The sequence below is a fragment of the Pan troglodytes genome, chromosome 10, assembly GCF_028858775.2.
Source record: "Pan troglodytes isolate AG18354 chromosome 10, NHGRI_mPanTro3-v2.0_pri, whole genome shotgun sequence".
NCBI lineage: Eukaryota > Metazoa > Chordata > Mammalia > Primates > Hominidae > Pan > Pan troglodytes.
The window spans coordinates 134,764,152-134,787,949 of record NC_072408.2 but is presented as its reverse complement, the minus strand read 5'-3'; the positions used below and the strand labels follow the sequence as shown (position 1 = coordinate 134,787,949).

Here is a 23,798-nt window from a genome sequence, read left to right as displayed (position 1 = left end):
GTACAGGGGAACTCCCATTTATAAAACCATCAGATCTCAAGAGACTTAGTCATTATCAGGAGAATGGCATGGGAAAACCCACCCCCATGATTCAGTTACCTCCCACTGGGTCCCTCCCATGACACGTGGGGATTATGGGATCTACAATTCAAGATGAGATTTGGGTGGGGACACAAAGCCTAACCATATCATTCGCCTTGCTCACTTCATCAGGCATTGGAGTGGCCCCTCTTAAACGGATTTTAAGTTACTTGTGCTAGTGTTGGCTTTGCCCAGTTGATGCAGAATTTGCTTGCAAAGAAAATGAAAGCTTGGTTGAATTTACAACAAAAAAAATCTACAGTGTGTACTTTAATACCTGCTAAAATAGAGTGGTAACAGAGTCAGAGGAGAAGAATACTATCAACTTACAAGTGGAATAAGAGCCACAGGATATTTCCCTTCAGGGAAAGCCAATGATCCTATGGCAGGATGGAGGACCGGAGCCTGGCCGTGGTGTTGGAGGGATAGAAATTACTAAACCATCAGGAAAGATGCATTTTCTAAAAGGACTAGGACTTTTTTTTTTTTTTTTTTTTTTTTTTTTTACCACCAGGAGTCTTTTGAGAAATGGTCTCACCCCTAAAGGGACTGATATTTACACAAAGGGCTATTTTAAAACATAAATATAAAATCATCAGGCTGATGGGCCAGTTTATTCAGCAGAGTTTATCCTATATAGGAGATATTTGTTAGACTTTGTGGCCACACAATTTGTTTTTGCTTTTTTTATTGAGTGAAATTTACATAACATAAAATTAATCATTTAAAGCATACAATTCAGTGGCATGAAGGACATTTACAGTGTTATGCAATCATCACCTCTATCTAGTCGTAGAGTATTTTTATTATCCCCAAGGGAAACCTCCTGCCCTTTTAGAAGTCACTATTTCCTCTCATGTCCTGACAATCACTGATTTACTTTCTATGTATTTGCCTAATGTCAGCTTTTCATATAAACAATATCATACAATAGATGGCCTTTTGTGATGGCTTCTTTCACTGAGCAGTGTTTTCAAGGTTCGTCCCCATTGTGAAATGTAGCATGCTTCATTCCTTTTTGTGGCTAAATAATATTCCGTTTTATGGATATGCCACTTTTCTGTACCCACTCACCAATTGATGGATATTTGTGTTTTTTCCTTTTTTAAAAAATTGTGAATCATGCTGCTATGCACATGCAAGTTCACTTCTTCTTGAACATCTGTTTTTATTTTTGGGGTGTGTACCTAGGAGTAAAATTGATGGGTCATATGATAATTCTGTGTTTAACATCCAATATATGTTAATGTGGTTGTTAAGTTTGGAAAATTTCCTACTTCATGGACACTTTTGTTCTTCAAGGTATTGTCAGAAAAAGATTCCAGATTTTACTCTTAAGACAACCCATGGAAGTCATTGATAGGGAAGATGGTGATATGAAGTGGGATGTGCTAATTGGAATCCATTTGGCAGGGGTGGGGGTGAGAGACCCCTGACTTGCAGGGGCTGCAGCAGCAGCAGATGTACTTGGGTGAGCGTCCTGTGCTCTACGGTGGCAGTAGGAACCACCATACCAGTGCTAATGCTGGCAATAGGAGTGTCTGCCTTGCAACAGCTTGGATGTAATTTGGGCATTTTTCAGCTGTGGATCTCTGCCCCTGTTTCCTTAGCCTTTTGTAGGGTCTATAGTGAATTCATTTGTTTTTAAACACATTATCATTTAGTGCCAAACACATGATGCCAGGCACTATTCTAGATAAAATAGCCCATGATAGTGAATGCACAAATCAATACCTACCGCCTTGTAAGTTGCATTCTAGTGTGTGTGTGGCAGAGGCAGACAATAAACAAAAACACATATGAAATATGTAGTACATCATTTTTATTCCTGAGTAGTTGCCATCTACTCGTGATCTCGTGAGATCTCATGAGACTTATTCACTATCATGAGAACAGCATGGGAAAGGCCTGCCCCCATGGGGGGCAATTACCTCCAGTGGGAGGGAATTGAATAAATAAATAAGTAAATAAACTGAATAAATAAATAAACTGAATAAATAAATAAATAAACTGAATAAATAAATAAATTGAATAAATAAATGCATGAACTTTTTTTTAAACATTTACCAGTTGAAGAGCATTTGGTTTGTTTCCAGTTTGGGGTGGTTATAAAGAAATATCCACACAACCATTCATGCACAGGTTTTTGCATGAACATAAGTTTTTATTGCATTTGAATAAATACTAAAAAGTGGAATTGCTTGTTCACGTGGTAAGTGCATGTTTAACATTGTAAGAAATTTTGGGGCATTTTTCTAAAGTGGCTCTTTCAATTGCTGTTCCCACAGGTATTGTATAAGTGTTCTAGCTGCTCTGTTTCTTCTATTCTTGGTAATGTGAGTTGTTTTAATGTGGTATTTCATTGTAGTTTTAATCAGCATTTCAATAATGGCTAGTTATGTTGAACACATTTTCCTGTGTTTACCATACATCAAAGGAATGAATGACGAATAACATATAACAATATACATATATCTGAAATTCATTATAATAAGTAAAAGCAGGCTCTGCACCATATGTTTTCATTTCTATGGCCTTCTGGAGGGGGCATAATTATAGAAGAGAAGATTTGACCCCTGTGTAAGGCCTGGGGCTCTGGAGAGTGAATGACTCCCCCAGATGCAGCAGACAAAGAAGTGTGCAGTATTTCTTAGGGTAATGTGATGATTCTGTGTTTTGAGTGTAGCGGTAATTACATAACTATGTGCATCTGTCAAAACTGAGAAATGCACGCTAAAAAGGATAGATTTTATTGCATATACATTATACCTCAATAAAAAAGATATTTTTTTGAGTGGTTAAGGATAGAAATAGATAAAACATCACAAGCGTATAGTCTTATCAGCTGGTTAACATCCTTACTGACAGAGTGGCATTTGAGTCAGGGTGAGGATGTTGTCAAAGAGAAATTTAGGTATGTTGCCCCATTTGAAATAAATGTCTTATTTTTAAATGGGCTAAAGTATATGTGCTTCTCCCCCAATCAAGAACTTCTACTAGCACCTGTCTCAATGAGAAAGGAGAAGTGCAGACAACTTCCTGCCTTTGAAATGTCAGGTGTAAAGGAGAAAAAAAAAAAACCTATGATGTGATAATACAATGGAATGGATTTAATATTGAAATAAGCATATAATGGCAGACACAGATGAAATGGGCTCTTTTTAAATAAGTCAACTTTCAATACATGTTATTAATGTGTTTTACAATATTTATCTCTTCCTTATAATAGTTAACATTTTAAATCCCATTTTACAGCAGGAAGCTGAGGTACAGAGAGTTTAAATAAATCACCCAAGACTAAACAGCTAATGTCAGAGCTGGAATTACAACTAAGCTAGTCTGCCTACAAAACCCGTACTTTTAAGACATAAATCTATTCCCTTTACATTTTGCCTGAAATTAAATATTCAAGTAGCCATCTTGAATCATACATTAAAATAAGATTGGTGATATGACTAAGATCATATGCCTTAGCTACGTTAATGAAGTCAGAGTTGGTTGTTGTCTTCTGCTGGAGTCCACATCATGTATGCATTTCCACCCACCGAAGAAAGCCATAAGCTCTTCAGGGATTTTGCAACGTTATTCCGTGGTGAATTTTCTTATCAACATAAACATTTTCTCACCCGAGTAGCTGTTTATTGTGATATTTGGTGTTAAATCATGGACAACTTTTATAAATAAGAGCGAATTTAAAAAATAATAAAAGGTAGTTTATCTAAAATGAACCTCTATAAACCAACATTGCTGTATATTTTCATGTGCAACAGTGTAATTTAACTCATCAGTTGATTGATTGTCTACAGTGCTTCCCACTGTGCTGGATAAAGATGAAATATGATCATGTAGAATGTAGGAGTTGGTTGTGCTTCCTGGATTGGTGGGTTTCTTGTTTTCATTAAGTTGGAAGAGCATTTGGCCATTATTTTTTCAAATATTTACTTTTCCTCTCTCTTCTCATACTAAGCTGCTTTAAGTTGTTCCACACCTCACTAACCTTCTTTCCATTTTGGGTGGGTAGGGGGAGGGATTCTTTTTCTCTCAATGTTCCATTTTGGGTATTTTATGTTGTTATGCATGAAAATTCAGTTATATTTTCTTTTGCAATGTCTAATCACTATTAACCCCTTCCAGCATGTGTGTGTGTGTGTGTGTGTGTGTTTGTGTGTATATGTCTGTGTGTGTATGTATGTGCGTGTGTGTGTGTGTGTGTGTATTTTATCTCAGTATCTCAGGCACTTGGAATTTCCATCTTGGAAAGTCCAATTTGTCTTTTTAAATATCTTTCATGTCTCTGTTTAACTTTTGAACATATAGGTTTATAATATCTGTTTTAATGCTCTTCTTTGCTAATCCTAACTCTGTGTCAGTTGAAGCCTGTGTTGACTGATTATTTTCCTCATGATGAATGGTGAGTTTCTGTCATGTTTTCATGCCTAATAGTCTTTGTTTGAATGCCAGCTGTTAAACATTTTGCCTTGCTTGTGTGCTATTTTTATATTCTGGCACATTTTGAATATTGTTCTGGGATTCAATTAAGTTTTTTGGAAAAAATTTGATTCCTTTGGTTCTTGCCTTTATGGTTTTTCAGGTGGGACCAGAGCAATACTCAGTGATATGGTTTGGCTGTGTTCCCACTCAAATCTCATCTTGAATTCCCACGGGTTGTGGGGAGGGATGAGGTAGGAGGTAATTGAATCATGGAGGTGGGTCTTTCCCATGCTGTTCTCGTGATAGTGAGTAAGTCTCATGAGATCTGACAGTATTATAAGGGGGAGTTTCCCTGCCCAATCTCCCTCTTTGCCTGCTGCCTCCATGTAAGACATGACTTGCTCCTCCTTGCCTTCTGCCATGATTGTGAGGCTTCCACAGCCACATGGAACTGTAAGTCCAATTAGACCTCTTTCATTTGTAAATTGCCCAGCCTCAGGTATGTCTTTATCAGCAGTGTGAAAACGGATTAATACAGTAAATTGGTACCGGGAGTGGGGCACTGCTGAAAAGATACCTGAAAATGTGGAAGCGACTTTAGAACTGGGCCTAAGAGGCAGAGGTTGGAACAATTTGGAGGGCTCAGAAGAAGACAGAAAAATGTAGGAAAGTATGAAACTCCCTAGAGAATGGCTTTAACCTAAAGCCTGATAGAGATATGGACAATAAAGTCCAGGCTGAGGTGGTCTCAGATGAAGACAAGAAACTTGCTGGGAAGTGGAGCAAAGGTGACTCTGGTTATGTTTTAGCTAAGAGACTGGTGGCATTTTGCCCTCACCCTAGAGATTTATGGAACTTTGAACTTGAGAGAGATGATTTAGGGTTTCTGGCCGAAGAAATATCTAAGCAACAAAGCATTCAAGAGGTGACTTGGGTGCTGTTAAAGGCATTCAGTTTTATAAGGGAAGCAGAGCATAAAATTTGGAATATTTGCAGACTGACAATGTGATAGAAAAGAAAACCCCCCCATTTTCGGAGGAGAAATTAAAGGCGGCTGCAGAAATTTGCATTAATAATGAGGAGCCAAATAATAATCCCCAAGACAACGGCGAAAATGTCTCCAGGGCATGTCAGAGGTCTTCACAGCAGCCCCTCCCATCACAGGCCCAGAGGCCTAGGAGAAAATGGTTTTGTGGGCCCAGGTCCTCATGCAGTGTGAAGCATAGGGACTTGGTGTCCTGCATTCCAGCCGCTCCAGCTGTGGCTGACAGGGGCTAATGTAGAGCTTGAGCTGTGGCTTCAGAGGGTGCAAGCCCCAAGCATTGGCAGCTTCCACATGGAGTTGAGCCTGTGAGTGCACAGAAGTCAAGAAATGGGGTTTGGGAACCTCTGCCTAGATTTCAGAGGATGTATGGAAATGCCTGAATGTACAGGAAGAAGTTTGCTGTAGGGGCAGGGCACTCATGGAGAACCTCTGCTAGGACAGTGCAGAAGGGAAATGTGGGGTCAGAGTCCCCACACAGATTCTCTACTGGGACATTGCCTAGTGGAGTTGTGAGAAGAGGACCACCATCCTCCAGGCCCCAGAATGGTAGATCCACCAACAACCTGTACTGTTTGCCTGGAAAAGCTGCAGACACTCAACGCCAGCCCATGAAAGCAGCCAGGAGGGAAGCTATACCCTGCCAAGCCACAGGGGCAGAACTTCCTGACTATGGGAACCTACCTCTTGCGTCAGCATGACCTGGATGTGAGATAGGGAGTCAAAGGTCATTTTTGAGCCTTAAGATTTGACTGCCCCACTGGATTTTAGACTTGCATGGGGCTGTAGCCCCTTTGTTTTGGCCATTTGGAATGGCTATGTTTATCCAATGCCTGTACCCCCACTGTGTCTAAAAAGTAACTAATTTGCTTTTGATTTTACAGGCTATTAGGCAGAAGGGACTTACCTTATCTCAGATGAAACTTTGGACTGTGGACTTTTGAGTTAATGCTGAAATGAGTTAAGACCTGGGGCACTGTTGGGAAGCCATGATTGGTTTTGAAATGTGAGGGCATGAGATTTGGGAGGGGCTGGGGCAGAATGATATGATTTGGCTGTGTCCCCACCCAAATCTCATCTTGAATTCTCATGTGTTGTGGGAGGGACCTGGTGGGAGGTAACTGAATCATGGAGGCAGGTCTTTACCATGCTGTTCTGATGACAGTGAATAAGTCTCATGAGATCTGACAGTATTATAAGGGGTAGTATCCCTGCCCAATCTCTCTCTTTGCCTGCTGCCATCCATGTAAGATGTGACTTGCTCCTCCTGCCTTTCGCCATGTTTGTGAGGCTTCCCCAGCCAAGTGGAACTGTAAATGCCCAGTAAATTGCCAGCAGCATGGAAATGGACTAATACACTCAGTCTAGAGCTAATTCTTTCCTACTATGGAGGGAAGACCTTCTGGAGCACTCTACTCAATGCCCCATGGATTATGAAGTTTTCTGGTCTGAGTGTTGGGAACAGGTACTATTTTCACCCTTGAGTGAACACCAGGCACTGCTCCCCCTCATCCTTTTGAATGGTTCTTTCTCCAGGTACAGGAAGGTTCTCCACACACGTGCAGACCAGCAATCCACTCAACATTCCAGGAGGCCCTTTCCAGATCTTCAGGGTCCTCTCCTTGCTTTGTACCCTTTCCCATCAGCTCCAGATTCCTCATGCTTCCTCAGCCACCAGCTCTGTCTCTTCAGCTCAGAGACTCTTCCAGATTCTACTTCAGTTTCCTGTCACATGGTGCAAACTGGGGACACTCTAAGGGCAGCAAGCTGGGGCAATTGCAGGGCTCATATGTTTGTTTCCATATCTCAGGGATCATTGTTTATTACCTGATGCCCAGTGTCTTTCCAGCTGTTGTTTCATAATTTTTAAATGGTAGATCCCTCTTAGTTCATCTTGGCCAGAAGCAGAACTTCTTCATTTATTTTTAAATGGTGCTGAAATGGCAAATACTCACTGAGACTAGCAGTTCTTCTTATGCGTGTTTCTTTCTTATCGTACTTTATTACCTTTTGGTAGCTAACTCATATTTGCCATTGTTTTTTCAACCTTGTCTTCTAATTATGATGTGCCGATTTTAATGAATATATGCATTCAGTATTAACCCCATGTGTTTTTATTTTTATTTTTTTCAATCAGACACTCAAACATTTATTAAATATCTGCTCCAGGACAGCCACTGTGCTAATGATAAACTTTTTTAGTGGATAAAATATTGTATAATACAGCACTCTTTCCTTCCTGGATCATGCAATGTATTTGTGAAATAAATAAGTATAAAATGAGAGTAGGAAGTAGAGAAGATAAAGGAACATTTTTAAAAACACCCTCATTTATTAAAATCAATATTTGAGATAGTGTCTAAACTTACTTGAAATAAAATTCAATCTATACAAAAATAAAGAATTTTAATTCTCTATCTCAAGATCCTAGAAGCATCTCTAATTTCACAATTCAAGGCCTATGGAAGACAATTTGGATTGAGCACACCAGAATTTATTTTTTCTTTCCTCTTGTCTTCTATTATAGAGGTTGAAAAGCCAGAAACGTAAACAACATAAACAAAAACAAAATGCTTCACAGGTTTTCTTGTAACTGTGAGTCACCATATGATTCAATTTGAGCCAGTGACCCCCAGTGACAGCAAAGTGGAAATACTTAGAACAGATATCTGTGCTCTCTGTCCCCTGCAAAACAACAACAACAACAACAAAACTGAAAAACCTTTTTGAGTAAAGTGTTTTTTTTTGTTTTTGTTTTGTTTTTTTTTAAATATACCACCCTTTTTCTTTCTTTGGATGTAGCTGTGATGCCTGGAGAGAGGTGCCATTTTGTGGCCATGAGGGCAAAACATCACATGCTGATATTGATTGAGGCTAAAGAGAGCTGAATACTGGCCTCTTGATGGCGACATTGAGCCACATCAACAGCCAGAAACGCCTCATCTGATGAGAAGACGTAACTCCTCCACATATTTATGTCGCTGATGTAGAGATTGATGTTATTTTCAACCAAACACAATACCTCATACTATTATGTATTCACTTACAAACTATTTTCTTTGTCTTAACTCTCAGTAAAGCAACTCTTAAAACTCACACCTTTTTTTTTCCCTACATACTTTTCACATCTTTAAGGAAAGGATTCTACTTCCTACTGGTAAAAATAGAGGCAGTGGGGTATAATGGGAAAACAATAGGTTTTAGAGTCTGATAAATGCAGGTGACTCCTGGATCAGTGACTTTTAGTTGAAGCAGAGCTTATTCTCGGTTTCCTTGGAGCATCTGTCAACCTCGTGTAGGTTACTTCGTTTCTCTTCTGATTTCTGTCTCTGAAATCACATTCGTTACGGAAATCAAGAATAATTAAAAAGCCTAGTTCACAAAACATGCAATTGTGGTCTTCTAGTCCTCAGAAATCACATAAGAGAATCTTCATACCATGTGATTCTCTTACATGATTCTGCTCAGGTGAGATGAGCATAAAGGTGAAGGAAACACATTTCCAGGCAGACTCTGTGTCTATCGTCCATTGCTGGGGCTCTTTGTTCTTGTTCTTGGAGCATTTACTGGAAATTAGAGGAAGGAAGATTCTTAGGTGGAAGCCAGTAACACTCTACAGCTGCATGTGAAACTCTGGTATGTGGATACTGGTCTCAGAGATGGTCTATGATTAAGAAGTTAAGAAAACAACCATGCAAATTTCACTCATCTGAGCCCCAGCAAAATTATGGCTTTGCAAAATAGCATTAAACTGTCATAGCCCAATCGTCCCCATGATTATGTAAAATACTTGAGCTATGTTTGTCCAAACCAGTAAGATAAACTTCTTATGTAAAAAATGTATTGATTAATGAAAGATGAGCATTTTTAATTCAGCTGTCTTTGCCCATCTACATCCCAGTAACTTTTATTTCTCTTATTCATACAAAGCTTTTTGAAATTTTAGTTTTTCAAATATAATTATGATTTTGTGCAGTCATAGACAGTTATTGAAGAGAGGTGCTGTTCGTGTTTTTTCCAGTTATGATTTTCAAAAGGCGTTTCATTAAAATGCGTTTTGCCCCAGGGTTCACCCAGTGACTTGAATCTTTGACGACAGAATAATGTGCCACTTGCTCATAGCATAGTTTTTGGGTTTTTTTGTTTTTTGTTTGTTTGTTTGTTTTGAGACGGAGTCTCGCTTTGTCGCCCAGGCTGGAGTGTAGTGGAGCGATCTTGGCTCACTGCAAACTCCGCCTCCCGGGTTCACGCCATTCTCCTGCCTCAGCCTCCCTAGTAGCTGGGACTACAGGCACCCGCTACTACGCCCGGCTAATTTTTTGTATTTTTGGTAGAGACGGGGTTTCACCATGTTGGCCAGGATGGTCTCGATCTTTTGAACTCGTGATCAACCCGCCTCGGCCTCCGTAAGTGCTGGGATTACAGGCGTGAGCCACCGCGCCCGGCCAGCATAGTTTTTTAAACTCCTTGTACATAGTATCAATTACTGTTTCTGGAAAACATCATGGTTTTCCCAGGAATGAGAACTGGAGATCAGGGTGGTATAAATGCAGAAGCAACTTCAGCACAGAAAGTGCACATAGTTCTTTTTAAGAGCTCTTTAAACCTTCTGATTTATATTGAGAAAAATAATGAAACCCTCGGCATCCCAGCAATGGCTTGGGTAAAAGAAAATGGCTCCTGAAGAACTCTTTTTTGAGGTCTTTTGTTGAAACTTCAGTCATTTGGCCTGATGCAATGCACCGAAACAGCCATCTTCACCAGCTTCTCCTCGTGAACATGGCAGGAGGAAGTACTGGGAAGCCCCTGGGTAGAGGGCACTGTGAGTTATGAAACAAACATTGTTTACAATGAATAGAAGTCCTTGTGGAGGCTGGTGGTTTATCTGTGGCATCTTACAATGTACACCGCATACACTTAAATGGAGTGAGGGAACCGTAACATAACATTCAATTTCCCTCTAGTTAAAAAATCACTTGCAATAAATTCTTTCTATAGGCTGTCTCTGACTTTATATTCCCAGTACAACATTTTATGCAAAAAGCTCAGCAAAGAGGTTGCGCTCTTGAGCACTCTTTTCCATCGTTCACATTTGAAGTTTTCTCCGAAGTATTATTACGTCCCTGTAACTAGCAGCCCCTGGTGAGTAGAAAGTGACGACGGGCACTGCAAGATGCAGGATGGTATTGTCTTCTCTGTGTAAAGAGAATCGTGGAGAAAACACACACTTGTATTGCTTTTTGGAAATGAGTGGGCTGGGTTTGCAAGGGACTTATCTGTGAGCTACAGGGGGAAAGTCACAACAGTTGAGTTGTGTTGCTTCCTGCCTTGTAAGTGAAGTCAGATAACTTCTGCAATATTGGAGTTACAGAACAAACTCAGGGAGGTCACAGGCTGCCAGTTAATGATCACAATGTTGAAGGTTAAGCCAGTTTCTCATGGAGCATGCATTATTTCGTAAGGGATCAAATGTATTTTTTAATAGAAGGCATCTTCACAAACACGGTGAGCATTCATAGTCTCAATATTATAAGGCAGTGATCCTGCAGCTATTAAAACAAACCTTTTCATATCCAGGAAACCTCTTTGCCCTTCTCCATAAATGATATACATTAATCTCAATTTTATGATGTATATGTATGATATATACATCAGGTCAAGATTCAACTTAAGTGTCACGGTAGCTGGTATATAAATATAAATATTCACTAGCATACTCCTTATCTCTGTACCATGATGGGAAGTATTCTCCACGCCAAGCACTTGAGTCCACAGGTCCCTTAATAAAACGATTAACTGAAACTTCTTGCTGTTGGCTTCAGCGCTACTTTCTAGCCAACACCGAATTTAAGGAAATGGAGCAAGGTTTGTAATTTTCAGTTTTCCCAAAACTCTTTTAAAGTATCACCGAACAATATTTTATAGATTTATCTCTCTGAAAATGTCACTTTCATTTTTGCATGATGCCTGAGATTTCTCCCCTCATTGAACAGATGCCTCTGTCTTCATATTAGAGCGTTGAAAACATAGATGTGTGTGTCACAAAAACCCTTGTCCCAACCAGTCTCCACCATGTGGCCCTGGTCAGTCATTAAACATCTTTAACACCTATTTTCCCATCAATAAAATTATAGTAATAACTACCCGGTAGGGTGAGAAGATTAAATAAGGAGACATGTGAAAATTCTTAGCGGAAGGCCTGGTAATTGGTCGTGTTTAATATATGCGAGTTGTGTATGGAAGTTTTTGTCTTATCCTCACATTCCACAGAAAACACTTGTTGGGTCAAGTGCAGTGGCACTCGCCTATAATACCAAGGTTTTGGGAGGCTGAGGCAAGAGGATTGCTTGAGGCCAGGAGTTCGAGACCAGCCTGGGCAACATAGGGAGAGGCTGTCTCTACAAAAAATAAGAAAATAAAGAAAATCAGCTGGGTGTTGCAGCTGCACCTGGAATTCTAGCTATTTAGGGGCTGAGGCAGAATTGCCTGAGCCCAGGTGTCTGAGGCTGCAGTGAGCTTATCCTGCTGCTGCACTCCAGCCTAAGTGACAGGATGGCATCCTGTATTTTCAAATAAAATAAAGAAAATACTTGACCAAGTTGAACAACCTGAATGACCTGAAATACAGGTGCCTTGACCTTCTCAGACACGTGGGTTGAACGTAAGACAGAAAGGGGCTGCTTTTTGACAACCAAAAATAGATTAAATGTGACTATTTAGATATAGATTTTTTAAAAACACTATTTCCTCTTTTATTGTGGCAAGAACACTTAAAATGAGATCTACCCTCTTAATAGATTTTAGGTGTAAAATATAGCGTCATTATCTATAGGCACGATGCTGTGTATCAGAGCCTGGGATGGATTCTTCCCACAGAACTGAATTGGAACCTCAAAGAGATGCTAGCATCCCCGTGGTATTGCAACATTATTCCCAGTAGGCAAGATGTGGGAACAACCTGGATCCTGAATCCACAGATGAGTAGATAAAGAAAGTGCTTGTGTGCTTGTGTGCGTGTGTGTGTGTGTGTGTGTGTGTGTGTGTATAAAACTTTCCAACTTTTAAAATGACAGACATGTTCAGGAAAATGGGCTTTCAGGGACACTCTTGAACCTGAGCATGGTAATGAGTTGGAGCATGAGTGGTGGTCACGTGAACACAGTTCACCGCCTGGACAGGTCTATGGCGTGGAGCAGTTTGAGGACAGCTGCCCCGAGAACCAACTCCAACACTAGCAGGAGGCAGATGATATCCTCAGTCAAACCTGGTCCCTTGTTATCAGTATGGTGAAGAGAACACAATCTCTGCTGTTAAAATGACCTCAATTCATACTTTGGCCTCACGACTCACTACATGTATGACTGACAAATGCATTCAGCTCTCAGCCTCTGATTCCTCATCTGTAAAATGGTTTGACCCCACCCAATCCTTAGAGGTGCTTGTGTGGACTAAACTTAACTGTCACACATTGGAGCAAGAGTTTATCATTTTCTCTCACCCCTTGCTCCTTTCACTATCATCTCCCCCACCCCTGAGTGATCCTGTCTCTGCCTCAATTGGTCTCAAACATAGGGTAATGTTACCACCTCCTAGACTTGGGTCCTTAAAACCCAGTGACCTGCTTGTCCTCATCCCAGCTCTACTCTCCTGTCCCACCCTAGTCTATGGCCATTCCTGGCCCCTGCATGTGGCCTCTTTCCCACCCACTTCCCAGCAGCAAAGCCAAGGACAACACTGACAAATGCCAGGAACCTTAGACTCTTAAGTGTGAACAGACTTTAGTTTTTATTTTTTGTCTTCTAAGCAGATTCTCCAGAAGTAACAGCTGCCCATAGGACCATGATAAATCAGATATAAGTACAGATATTATCACTCATTTAAATAGCTAGCTAATGAAACAATTTCTTAGGACATATATTTGACAAAAATTGACACAAAATGTCACTCCATTACTAATTTCAATCCTCAACCACAGTAGTTTTATTCCTAAGTTTATGCTTTATTTGGAATACTCCAGGAAAGATGAATTACTGTGACCTATCTTGCTAAGTGAAAATTATTGGCCAATGAAGATGGGTTTCTTAGAATTCTATTCTCTTTCTTGCATCAGATAGGATTAGTTTGGCTTCCTATTAATAGACAGATTTAAAACAAAGAGTGGTTTAAATAAGATAAAAGTGTATTTGGTTCTAATATGGTAGAAGTCTGGATGGATGCTGCACAGGTCCGGTATGACAGCCTAAAGGACATCAGGGATCAGGCTGCTTCAGACATTCTCCCTCCCTGACACTAGGCAGAGCTCTGCCTTCCCTTGGTCCACAACAGTGGCTGGAAGTAACCATCACGCCTGTTTCAGGTTAGCTAGAGGAGAAAGGAGAAAGGAGACAGAAAGGGGAGATGTCAGAGGCTTTTAAGAAAAGTTCCTTACAGCTCTCATATTTGGTTTCCCTGAAATACATAGTTGGAATTCTTTTGGAGACACAGTGGGCAGGTTTGCATGAGGACCAAGGAGCATCCAGGAGTGAAGAAATAAAAAATGTAATCCCTTTCCTTTGCAGTTCTTGGAGGAAGTCAGACACCATGAGGGATAGGACAATCTAGAGAGAGGGTGTGGTAGGCAGAATAATAGTCCCTCAAACTTGCCTGGATCTAACTCTTCAGAAAATGAATATATTGTCTTACCTGTCAAAAGGAACTCTGCAGATGTGATTAAGGTTCAGAACCTTATGATAGGGAAATGATCCTGCTTATTTAGGTGAGTGCAGTCTAATCACATGAGTTTTTTGTTTTGTTTTGTTTTGTTTTTTCTTGACGGAGTCTTGCTCTGTCGCCCAGGCTGGAGTGCAATGGCACGATCTCCGCTCACTGCAACCTCCACTTCCCGGGTTCAAGCAGTTATCCTGTCTCAGCCTCCCAAGTAGCTGGGATTACAGACGCCCACCACCATGCCCAGCTAATTTTTTGTATTTTTAGTAGAGACAGGGTTTCACTATGTTGGCTAGGCTGGTCTTGAACTCCTGACCTCGTGATCCGCCCGCCTCGGCCACCCAGTTTTTAAACTGAAGAACATTTTCAGCTGTGCATGGAGGGAACTGTGAGTGCAGAAGGCTAATGTGAGAGATGGCCACATAAGGAGGCCTCATGTTCCTTCTCCACTCCTGCTGCTTCACTTGACCAGCCTAAAAAAAAAAAAAAAAAAAAAAAGCAGTACTTATGTTAATGTACAGTTTCTGGCTTTAAAGATGGAGGAGGAGGGCCAGAGGCCAATGAATGTGGGTGACCTCTAGACGCTAGAAAAGGCAAGGAATTGGATTCTGCCCTAAAATCCACAAGTTAAACTGCATCCCTGCCAGCTCCTTGATTTTAGCCCAGTGAGACCTATGTTGGACTTCTAACCTACTATGAGATAATAAGCGTGCAGTATTTCTAACTGCTACATTTGGGATAATTTGGTATAGTAGCAATAGAAAATTATTACAGGCACCGATGCCCATCAGAGATACAAGCTGTCGTCTGGAGTTCGTGTTAGCGTCCTAGGGTCATCTCAACAAAGTGCAACAAACAGGGTGGCTTAAAACAACGTAAGGTCATTCTCTTATAGGTCTGGAGGCCAGAAGTCTGAAATCAAGGTATCAACAGGGCTGTGCACCCTCTGCGTGATCTAAGGGAGAATCTGTTTCATGCCCTTCTCTTAGCTTCTGGTGCTGTCGGTGGTGCTTGGCATTCCTTGCCTAGTAGGTGTATCACTCAAATCTCTGACTCTGTCATCACTCGGCCTTGTCCCCATGTGTCTCTATTCACGTCGTTTTCCTCCTGTGCATTCCTGTCTCTGAGTCTTCTTGTTCTGAAGAGGACACCAGACATGTTAGATCAAGGACTCACCTTATTGCAATATAACACGTTTTAACTAATTACATCTGTAATGACCTAATGACCCTATTTCCAAATAAAAGTCACATCCTCAGGGGGACACTCTTCAACCTGCATGGGTGGTTGAGATGCTTCTAAGCACATCATGATATGGCTGTCCCGTGAGAAGTTCTTGCTATGTGTGCAAACTGAAAGAAACGTATTGCCATAGAGCGGCAATGAACAAGTTTTTTTTTTTTTTTTTCCAACTACCCAATACTCTAAGAAAACCCTGCCAGGCTGGCATCTATGGGGTATGGCTCTGTCCACACAGTACTTCCTCCTAGGGACAAAGATGTGTGGGACTCCAGGCCCACTGGTTTTGGTAGAAATACACTTGCACATCGTGATGCTATTCAGCCAGAATTGTTACTTATCCACTCACCTTGTAGGAATTTATTTAGAAATACAAATGTGACATTCATTTGCTGTGCATCAGTGCTCATAAATATGTGTGCCAGTGGTCAGTGTAGATCTTTGGTAAAGGACCTAATAGTAAATATTGTAGGTTTGCAGACCGTGTGGTCTTTGATGCAAATGCTAAGCTTTGCTGCTGCATGGCAGTCATAGATGATACGTAAACGCGTGTGTCTGTGTTCCGAGGAAAACTGAATTAACAAAAATAGGTAGCAGGCAAGATTCAGCCTAGGCACTGTAATTTACTGAGCTCTGAAGTAGGCTGATGACTAAACTCTGACGCTGTCTAGATCATTCCTCAGGGAGCAAATTCTAACCCACATTCCTTGTGCCAGAGCATGGTTTTAATCCTGCTTGTCTCTTGGGAAGGCTAAAAAAATCTATTAAGCAGATGCTGCATTAAAAAGTACAGTGTTAATTAAGATACAAAAAACGATTATTTATTTCCTTTTGATATGAAAAGAGGTATTTGAGTCTTTTTACCTCTTAAACCCATCTACTTTGCTGGGTGGTTTGTTTTACTTGTACCCATATAGGTACACACAGAACTCAGGGACAAGGTACTCCTTGTCCCTGTCTGGACACTCACTGCTGGATAGTTCTGTTTGGAAGGAAAAGGCCATTTTAACTGCCACCTCAGCACCTGCAGCAGGAAAGGGTCAAGACTACCATCACCAAGAACGTGAAGGAGCTCCCACCTTTAGAAAAACCCCTGAAAAAGGACCCAGCTCTCATCCACTCTTGCTGTATTTCGCAGCCCTTGTTTCTTGTAGTCTTCTCTTGTCCAACATGGTTCAACACTTCCAGGACAAATCTAGTGAATATTCAGATTCTTCCTTTTTTTTTTTTTTTTTTTTTTTGAGACAGAGTCTCTCTCTGTCACCCAGGTTGGAGTGCAGTGATGTGATCATGGCTGACTACAGCTTTGACCTTCTGTGCTCAAGTGATCCTCCCACCTTAGCCTCCCAAGTAGCTGGGACTACAGCTGCACACCACTACAACACCCAGCTAATTTTTGCATTTTTTTTTAATAGAGACAGGGTCTTGCCTTGTTGCTAAGGCTGGTCTCAAACACCTGGGCTCAAGTGATTCTCCCATCTCGGCCTCCCAAAGTGCTGAGTGCTCTATTTTTTTCAGAGACTATTTTATCTTCTGTATTCAAGTTTTAGGTTTAAAAAAATGAATTTCAATCCAGGGATTGATCCATAGCAACATAATATCTAAAGTTTAGCATATACCAAAGTTTCTTCACATGTCAAATAAAATTAATTGTGAGAAATTATAGAAAATTACTATGGAGTTGCAAAAATAAATATCAATTCAAGCTCAGAACACATTTCAAATGATTCACTTGCAACCATAAAATTGCACAATTAACCCAAAAGAAACTAAAAGTTGATCTATATCAGCCCACACTCTCCTTTTGTGGGTAACAGGACTGAGGATCAGAGAGGACAGTAATCGGCTTAGGGTCCCACATCCAGATATTGGCAATATTTTCCTTTTGCTTTATTATCATGATATTGCTTTTCTCACTGTAGGCTTCTAGTATATGCGAATCAGCAGGCGATGGTGAAATGGGAAGGTTAATGTAATCTAACTAAAGGAAATAGTGGAAAAGGCTGTCGATTGTCTTATTCGTCTCTACGATAACCAACTTAGAGGCCTCTGATCATGTCCAGCCCTTTAAGGACTTCAACATTTACAATCTTTTTTCTTCTTTGGTAGGGCTATAAGAAGACTCAAATTTCTTTGTTCCTGTAGAGGTACAAATGTCAATCTACAAGCTCAAGTATAGAGAAAAGATACATTTCTTTTTTTATTTCAGTAATTTATATTACTTTTTTTTTTTTTTTTGAGATGGGGTCTCACTCTGTGGCCCAGGCTGGAGTGCAGTGGCATGATCTCAGCTCACTGCAAGCTCTGCCTCCCAGGTTCGCGCCATTCTGCCTCAGCCTCCCGAGTAGCTGGGACTACAGGCTCCTGCCACTGCGCCCGGCTAATTTTTTGTATTTTTATTTGAGACAGAGTTTCACCGTGTTAACCAGGATGGTCTCCATCTCCTGACCTCATGATCTGCCCGCCTTGGCCTCCCAGAGTGCTGGGATTACAGGCGCAAGCCACCGTGCCCGGTCTTATATTACTTTTTATAAGTACCCTTGCTATTAGATACCTGAATGTTACTCTCCATCAATTCAGAAATCCCACCCGCAGTGACTTCCAAAGTCAAGACTGAGACAAAGTTTACAATGTAACCAACCCTTCCCACCAGAGCCTCAGTTTCTTTCAGGTCCTCTTTTTTCTCTGTATCTTGCCTGGTCTTGAAGACAGAAAACCTTCCTCGACTTTATCAATTTTTAAATGATATGTTCTGAGTTATTTTAGAATTCAGAATTTTAAAATCCAGGAGGCTTTCCTTTGACATATCACCTCTTCTCCAATGCCATGAATGCTAGGTGAGTTGACCTCACAAATGTGAAAAAGAGTGAAGAGTAAGAAGAAATACCAAGGAAAAATCAGTTAATGTTTCAAAACATGAATTCCCCACAAATCCATTTGTAATGTCATGCTTTTATCTGGATCAGAAATACAAGTAACAGGCATAGGTGGAAGGGCATTGTTATAATCGCTTCCTCCCAGTGGAAGGAAGAAAACCTCCCAGCAGTTCTCTTCCAGTTTGCAGTGGACATCCATGCACTCAGGGCACTTAGAATGAGATTGGAGTCTCCTCTGACCCATCCACTCCTTTTAAGCTGGGACTCAGTTTTTGCCTTGATAAAATGTGATGGCTGAAGAACATGATTTTTAAATAACAGGTGCTGGTGAGATTGGAGAGACAGAAGAACACTTAAACACTGTTGGTGGGAGTGTAAATTACTTCAACCATTGTGGAAACCAGTGTGGCAATTCCTCAAAAACCTAAAAACAGAACTACCATTCTACCCAGCAGTCCTATTCCTGAGTATATACCCAAAGGAATATAAGTTATTCTAATCTTAAAGACACACACATGCTAATGTTCATTGCAGCACTACTCACAATAGCAAAGACATGGAATCAACCGAGATGCCCATCGGTGGTAGACTAGATAAAGAAATGTACAAATATACCATGCAGTACCATGCAGCCGTAAAAAAGAACAGGATCATGTCCTTTGCAGGAACATGGATGGAGCTGCAGGCCATTATCCTTAGCAAACTAACACAGAAACAGAAAACCAAATACAGTATGTTCTCACTTATAAATGGGAGCTAAATAATGAGAACACATGGACACATAGAGGGGAAAAACAGCCACAGGGTCCTACCAGAGGGTGCAGGGTGGAAGGAGGGAGAGGACCAAGAAGAATAACTAATGGGTGCTAGGCTTAATACCTGGGTGAAACAGGCATACCTAGATGAAATAATCTGTACAACCAACTCCTGTGACACAGGTTTACCTATATAATAAACTTGCACATGTACCACTGAACTTAAAGTTAAAAAAAAGTCAGAATGAAAAAAAAATTAAAAATACTTTATTTTTAGGGCCATTTTAAATTCAGAGCCCATTGAGGAGAATGGACAGAAAACTCCTGCATACCTCCTGCCCCAACCCATGTTCCGATATGACCTGCTGGACTATCAACGTCTCTATAATTGTTTGTTATGATTGTGGTACATTTGTTACAATTGATGAACCAGCACTGATACATTCTTATCACCCAAAGCCACAGCTTACATCAGTAACCCTTGGTGTTGTTCATTCTGCGGGTTTTGACAAGTATATAATGACTTGTACCCTCCATTATATTATCATACAGAGTAGTTTCACTGCTCTAAAAATCTTCTGTGCTTCATACACTTACCTGTACATTTTCCCAGTCTCTGGAAACCACTTATCTTTTTAATTTGCCTTTTCTAGAAAGTTACATAGTTGGAATCATATGGGTTGTAGCCTTGTGTGATTGGCTTCTTTAAATACACATTTAAAGTTCTCTAGTAGCTTTTCAGGACTTGATAGCTCATGTCTTTGTAAAGCCGAATAATATCCTATTGTCCGGATATATCTGTTTACGTATCCATTACTTATTGAAAGACATCCCAAATTTTGTTAATTATGAATAAAGCTGCTATAAACATTCATGAGTAGGTTTTTGTGTGGACACAGGTTTTCAGTTTCTTTGGGTAAATGCTATGGAGCGTGAATGCTAGATTGTATAGTAAGCATACGTTTAGTTTTTTGAGACTGCAAAACTGTCTTCCAAGGTGAATATACTATTTTGCATTCCCATCAACAATGAAGGAGACTTCCTGTTTCTCCACCTCCTCGGCAGCATTTGGTGTTGTCAGCGTTTTGGATTTTTGCAAGACTTATTTTTTGGTACTTTTCTTTTATGTTGCTATTGTTTGGCTTCAAGTAGAATCTCTAGGTTTTCTTGTTTTGAGTGAAATCAAGAAACAAGAGTGAGCTGGCATGGTCAATCTGGTTGGCTTATAAGAACTGGAAAACAGGAGACTAGAAGATAGAACCCAAAATTGTGACAATAATCCTATACACACTTTGGTTACCTATCCACCAACTGTTCTGAATTATGATTTGGTTAAGACATCTACTCTTTCTACATACAGCATGTACCCCAGGAGAATCTGAATTCACTCCAACTCGAGGAATGGGCTAATTCTATCCTCATTTCCAGTGAGGGTGTAAATGGTTATGTGACCCAATTTTGGCCAATGACAAGGAAGTTCTGTTTGTGGGTATCCGGGAGAGAAATGTCCTGATTCCTAAGAAAGAGACACAGGATGAAATGGTCATTTCTTATGCCTGCTCTTACGTCTGAATGAGACACTTGGGATTGCTACAGCCATTTGCAGCCCTTGTGAGGACAAAGTCATCACCAAGAATGAAGGATCAGACAGATGGAAAGAACTTGGGGCCTTGGGTACAATATTTAGCCCTTGGATCAACTTCCCCCAAAGCCATTCCTACTTGACTTCTTGTTAGGTGAAAAAAGATGTATCTTTATGGTTAAGTTGAGTTAGAGTTCTGTCATGTATATTGGGAGTTGTCCTCACTTATAAATACTCATGCTATTTTCTTTGTATGGAGAGTAAAATAATTTAGAAGACTTGAATACTTAATATGGGTCATGAGTAGCAGTGCCAGGGAGAAGGAATTGACTTCCATGGTTCTGGGTTTATGTTTAGTGAAGGGCAGAAAGGAAGAAAATTAGGAGAAATATTCTTATATTGGAAGGTTGGTGATAACTAAGAATTGCATTATTTTCTGGTAACAATTAAAAATTGCATTAATAACATTCTAACTTTTATTAGCTTTAAGTCCTTCTCTATTCCAGCTATTAGACTCACTTCAAAGACGGAAGGTACATTGAAAGATGGGATCCCATCTCTTTGTCTTTTTTATTCTTCTGAGACCAGAAGTCAACTTCCACTTATCCCCAGCCCATTCTTTTCTGACATCTCTTATTATTCACTAGTCCTAAGAGACTGAGGTCACTGAGTCCCGTGCAGACACACAGATGGGATATAGGTCATAGAAGTGTATTTTATGTTGCTATTATGACAGTGTTTAAAAAACAAGATTTTTTTTTCCACTTTTCCCTACATATTGAAAGACGTCACAAAAAAGAAGCCTCTGGAGTTGTGTCCTGGGTGCCCCACATTAGGCAGAGCAGAAGCTCCCTCATTTGCCACAGTCCTCACCATTCCCTATTGCCTTATGATCAGCCTCCCAAACCCACTCACACTGCTTTCCTCGACACCTATTAACATTTGAGTTTATTGCCTATATAATCATTCTAAGCTGGCATCCTGCTTGCTCCCTCATTGGAAGGACTTCTACCACCAAATATTCTACAGGGTAATGTTCTCATTCCAGGCACGTAAACATTTGTAAGAAAGAACAAAACACTGGTGACTGGAAAATTCAAACTTTAATGAGGAAATGAGCCAAAACGTTCACTTTATTTTTACAACTATAAGGAAAAATTTAAAAAGAAGAAATAATCGGAGCTAATTTATTTATTTTAGAGTGGATATTTTGATTTAATTTATTTAGCATTTTTTAAAAGTTGACATTTATCTCTGAGAATTATCTCACAGTTAAATATATAATATCTGAATGGGATGAAAATATAATTTTTAATCATTTTTAATTTTCTGAAAATAATTACTATGAATGTTGCAAACATCCATTTTTTAATAACTGAACTTGATTACCCTAAAAGTTTGTAAAGAAAGGGTCATTTGTAATTTTTTCTTCTTAATATATTCATTTACAAAAGCAGTAAGAAATTGATATAACATGTCAAAAGCCATTAGATATAGCTAAGGCTCGTCCAGCTCTATCTGTAACCAAATCCAGACTCATGGAATATTATGCAGCCATAAAAAAGAATGAGTTCGTGTCCTTTGCAGGGACATGGATGAAGCTGGAAGCCATCATTCTCAGCAAACTAACACAGGAACAGAAAATCAAACACCACATGTTCTCACTCATAAGTGGGAGTTGAACAATGAGAACACATGGACACAGGGAGGGGAACATCACACACTGGGCCCTGTCAGGGAGTGGGGGGCAACATGAGGGAGAACATTAGGTCAAATACCTAATGCATGTGGTTCTTAAAACCTAGGTGACGGTTTGATAGGTGCAGCAAACCACCATGGCACATGTATACCTATGTAACAAACCCGCATGTTCTACACATGTATACCAGAACTTAAAGTAAAATAAATTTTAAAAAATGAACTTTTGCACTGTTACATTATAATATGGAGCTTGAATCACAAGTCATTTAAACCTATCAACCACCATGAACCTCCACCACCTCAAAGGTGCTGGAAATTTAAAATGTGTTTGGATAGAAGTATCTTTAAATCTCTCTCTTGATGAATGGGTATTCAATCTATGATTTGTGGGGCTTGCTCCAGAATCTCCCTTACTAATAGAGTAAACTATAGTAAACTCTTTACTGTAGAGTTGGGAGGCTGATCGAGTGAATGAATGTGAACAGAATAATGGGTAAAGACTAAGTATGCCTTACACACAGAAATTAAGGAAGGTTTGGAGCACATAGGATGTGCCAATTAAGCATTCCGTTCAGTTGCAGGTAACATAGATCTCTTCTAAAATAGGAGTTTATTTCTCCCTCACATATCATGAAGTCCAGAGGTTAGTGGTAGAACTTGTGCAATAGAAACTTAGTTCCATCAATATCCACCTACATCCTATCTTTCTCTCTCTTCTCTGCCATCTGTAATTGCTGACTTTTATTCTCATGTTTATCTCAACATCACAACAGAGAATCTGTATACCAGCCATCACTTCAGCATCCCAGACAGGACAAGAAGGAAGGTGAGAAAGACAAAAGAACAATTGCTACCAGAGTCACCTCCTCATCTAAGTATTCCTTGTAGATGCCATCCGATAACTTCATGGCCTTTATTTCCATCTTATTGGCTGCTGTTGAGTCACAAGGTGATGTCTACCTGTAAGAGAAATTGATCCATGCAGTTTTTGTTTGTGTGTGTGTTTAGGTATATTTATTTTTCCACTTCCAAGAAAACTACAGCACTTTTAGAAAGAAAGGTGAATACACAGTAGACAGAGAGGTCCAATATTAAGATGACAAGGGTCCGGACACACCGGCATGCAGGGTCCCATGAATATCACTGACTTATGCACTACCAGCAAATATTGCCGCTCCTGAGTTCTACCTATGCTGTTTCTCAGTATTTGTCCATAAATTGACACACTGTTGTGTTTAAATTCATCTACTTAAAAACGAACCTTTTCTTGAACTTTTAGTTAAAAAAATCACTACATCTTGCCATAAAAATAAATATAATAAAGATGAACAATTTTATAGTGCCCTACCTACATAATCATACCTCCAAAATTCTGAACATGGATT

General features: G+C 40.0%; 2 long non-coding RNA genes across 9 annotated transcripts in view; one reads left to right on the top strand and one right to left on the bottom strand.

Annotated features, from left to right (window-relative positions):
- Window positions 1-23,798, top strand: part of LOC112205021 (uncharacterized) — a 207,468-nt gene that overhangs the window by 10,673 nt on the left and 172,997 nt on the right. For 2 of the 7 annotated variants that reach the window (XR_008538597.2, XR_010148179.1), the window contains one exon: window positions 8,357-8,814. The exons of 4 other annotated variants lie outside the window; for them this stretch is intronic. This is a non-coding gene — a long non-coding RNA (uncharacterized LOC112205021). Of the gene's footprint in view, window positions 1-8,356; window positions 9,622-23,798 lie in introns of those variants that run through there. One more of the 7 variants, XR_008538600.2, reaches the window with a different exon arrangement.
- LOC100609891 (uncharacterized) overlaps window positions 13,331-23,798 on the bottom strand; it is a 44,859-nt gene continuing 34,391 nt past the window's right edge. Inside the window, exons 4-5 of one of the 2 annotated variants that reach the window (XR_001708403.4) lie at window positions 23,277-23,373; window positions 13,331-13,915 (exon numbers count right to left, since the gene is read on the bottom strand). This is a non-coding gene — a long non-coding RNA (uncharacterized LOC100609891). Of the gene's footprint in view, window positions 13,916-16,729; window positions 23,374-23,798 lie in introns of those variants that run through there. The other variant, XR_128560.7, reaches the window with a different exon arrangement.